Raw genomic sequence first — 3,292 nt, 5'->3', positions numbered from 1 at the left:
TTTATTTTAATACATAAATTCAAGCTTATGAATATGTTTATAGTGTATTGCAGAATTAATCAATCAAAAAAAAAACAAACAAAAAAACCCGCGTTTACGAAGGCAAAGGTCTGGACGAAAAACGTTTTATTTGCTTCAGTAGAACGTTTCATAATGAACTTATACCATTATCAGACAGTTCTGAAATCTAGGTGTGTTGAGATATATCAATACAAAAGAACTAAAATCTGAATACTATTTGAGAACATAAAGCTTATAAAACATTTAAAATGAGTTAACAGTAGACTAAGCACATATAAGCCCTGAAGTAAAATTTTACAGTATACAATAAAAACATTAATTTTATTGTGAGATGAACAGTAAGGCAAACAGGTTTATACATAGAATAGCATAAACTAAAAATATATAATTCCAATGTATTAGCTCCAATTTATAATACAATAGATACTGTTTGTTGGTTATTAATCATAAAACTAATTAGAGCAGTCTGAGTTGGAAGAATGTTTAAAAATTATTTAGATTAGGGCAGTCTTTCACAATTAGAAGACTTCTTTAATGAGAAGCCGAAGCTCTATAGATCCAGTTGTCAAAATGGGGAACTTGTTAATTGATATGTTATGACTTGTGGTTTCTCCATGTGATCTCGCTGAGTGATAGAGTTTGACTAAGTAGAGGTTGGTTCTACTAGGTACACTAAAGTGTGTATTTTCATGTATACAAATATCTATCAGAAATATTTTGAGTATCCATAATTCATAGATTCCAGAAATGTTATGCAAAGGAAGTACAAGTATACAAATGAACAACTACAGTTTATCCTTTATTTGTTATAATTAGAGTATTTGTTTCTATTACTTACTGGCTGGCTTTGGTTTGCACCATAACTCGAAAACTAATAGACCGATGTACACGAATTTACATAAGATGGGAAGCCAGTTTGGGGCAGTTCTCCCAAAATTTATTCCAGATCCAGATCCGGATTCTGGATCACTTTGAAGCATTTTTATAATGAGGAGATAGGTCATTTTCGCGGTTTGGGATTAATAACTCTGTAAAGTGTGATCGGATTTGTACCAAATGTCATGGGCACATATTAAGGTTGAGACTCCTCATCACTCTACAAAAAATGAACCTGAACCTTGATCATTGTGGACCAGAGAAGGGCTTTCTGAGTTTTCGAAGGTGAAAGATAAACGCATGCAATCTCGAAAAGGAGCGGCGGGGCAAGGGTTTGCAATCTCTTTAATTGCTATTGTTTTTAAATGCTTTGGTTTTGGGACTGTATATTTTACAATCACTACATGTGTATTTGTATATAAATCATGAGCAAAGGAGTGTCAGCAGTTAGGCCTTATACTGAAAGAAGTTTACGATTCAGAAATTAAATCTAGAAATAAATTTGAGCTGAACCTGGGGATCAGTTGTTTTTTTTATTGATATGGAGATTTGTTTTCTGCAAACTCTGAGAACCCTGGAACAGGACATGTTCATTTCGAGATTATAATTAGTTATTAAGAAACTTATATATGAAGTTAGTTAGAAAGATTGTTGTATATTCATTACGTTTGAAAACTTTTTGTACTAGATTAAAATATTTGTTTAGAAGGGTATAACTAGAGCAAATATTAAAGATTCTGTGAAAAGAGGACATAATTAGATTTCGTCTGAGCTTCTAGGAAACACAGCAATGACAAAACTCTTACACGATGGTACAAAATCTTAGGTGACTCAGCATGGTCAGGTGGTTAGGGCGCTCAACTCGCAATCTGAGGGTTGCGGGTTCGAATCCCTGTCCCACCAAACATGCTCGCCCTTTCAGCCATGGGGCGTTATAAGTTATGGTGAATCCCACTATTCATTGGAAAAAGATGACTAGCTGCATTCACTCTAGTCTTTTGCTGCTAAATTTGGGATGGATAGCGCAGATAACTTTCGTATAGCTTTGCGCGAAATTCAAAACAAACAAAATCTTATAAAAGTTTTGTGATAAATATGAACATTAACTATGTATTCATGACCCTTGGATAAACTGCTTGATGTTCTCTGTTAACAAAATATTATGTTTGTGAGTATTGTTATGCAAGATTTATGTGTTTGTTTGTAATTAAGCACAAATCTACACAATGGGCTATCTGTGCTCTGCCCACCACGGGTAGTGAAACTCGGATTCTAGCATTGTAAGTCTGCAGACATACCGCTGTGCCACTGGGGGCTATGTGTTTGGAAAAGGTCAAGGTGATTAGTGATAGCATATTCTATGTTGATTAATTTTTAGCTATATTCTAAACTGATCTATTCAGAAGCATGTGATGATTTACAGAGAACAAGACAAAAGTTTACTAAGATTATATCATCATACCACGTGGAACATATAGTGGACCAATTGTTTTTAATGAAAACATATTTGCAATTGTAGCAACTGAAATATTCATCTGTGTTGTGGTTTTGCCTTTGTAAAGTGAAATCATAAATATTTGCTTACTGAGAATGAAAGATAACATTGTGCATCTTTTGCTATTTATAATTTTTGCTTTAGAAATATCTTTGATTTTTAAAATTAAACTATTTCTGAACTTTATAGATTTTACTAAATTTTTAACTTGATAATATGTCTGTATTTGTATTTATGGCAAAACTACTAAGGCTATTTTCCACTATCTTTAATTTTGAATTACTGAATATTTATGTAATATTTAATTTGTGTCAGAAGGTAAGTTGCTTGTCACGAACAAACAAGTCACGCTTCTGATCTTTGCTTCGGAAGGTAGCCGAGACAGTTATAATGTGAGTTGAGCATGAAGTCAGAGGCTATCTGTTTAAAAGCTATTAGTATATGTGGTGAAATGTAATGTAAATAGCAATATACATGTCTAGATAAAAAAGTTTGTATGATTTCACATGCATGTGAGAACATTACACGAACTTGTATGAAATGAATGAACCGAATGCATTAATTACATGAGAAATAAAATTATTAAATTATTCGGAAATGGAAAGACTTTGTGATATGAAGTTCATTGTGATTAGGGTCTGTGATGTATTATTTTAAAATAAGTGTTATTTTCATTAATACATAAGAAATAATGTTTCCGTTTCAACATTGGAACCTTCAACAGGAAGTGAATGTTCATGAAAATATAAAAGTTATTGTTAGACTCACACTACTTTTGAGAGAAAACAAAGCTTAACCTGTTGTTATTTGAGAAGTACAATACTACCTCTGAGAGAAAACACAGTTCTAGTCATGGTTTTCCAGTAAGTTTGTTTTGTTTGTTTGTTTTTTGGAATTTCG

The sequence above is a fragment of the Limulus polyphemus genome, unplaced genomic scaffold (genome assembly GCF_000517525.1).
Source record: "Limulus polyphemus unplaced genomic scaffold, Limulus_polyphemus-2.1.2 Scaffold97, whole genome shotgun sequence".
Classification (NCBI taxonomy): Eukaryota; Metazoa; Arthropoda; class Merostomata; order Xiphosura; family Limulidae; genus Limulus; species Limulus polyphemus.
This window is presented reverse-complemented; position numbering follows the sequence as displayed.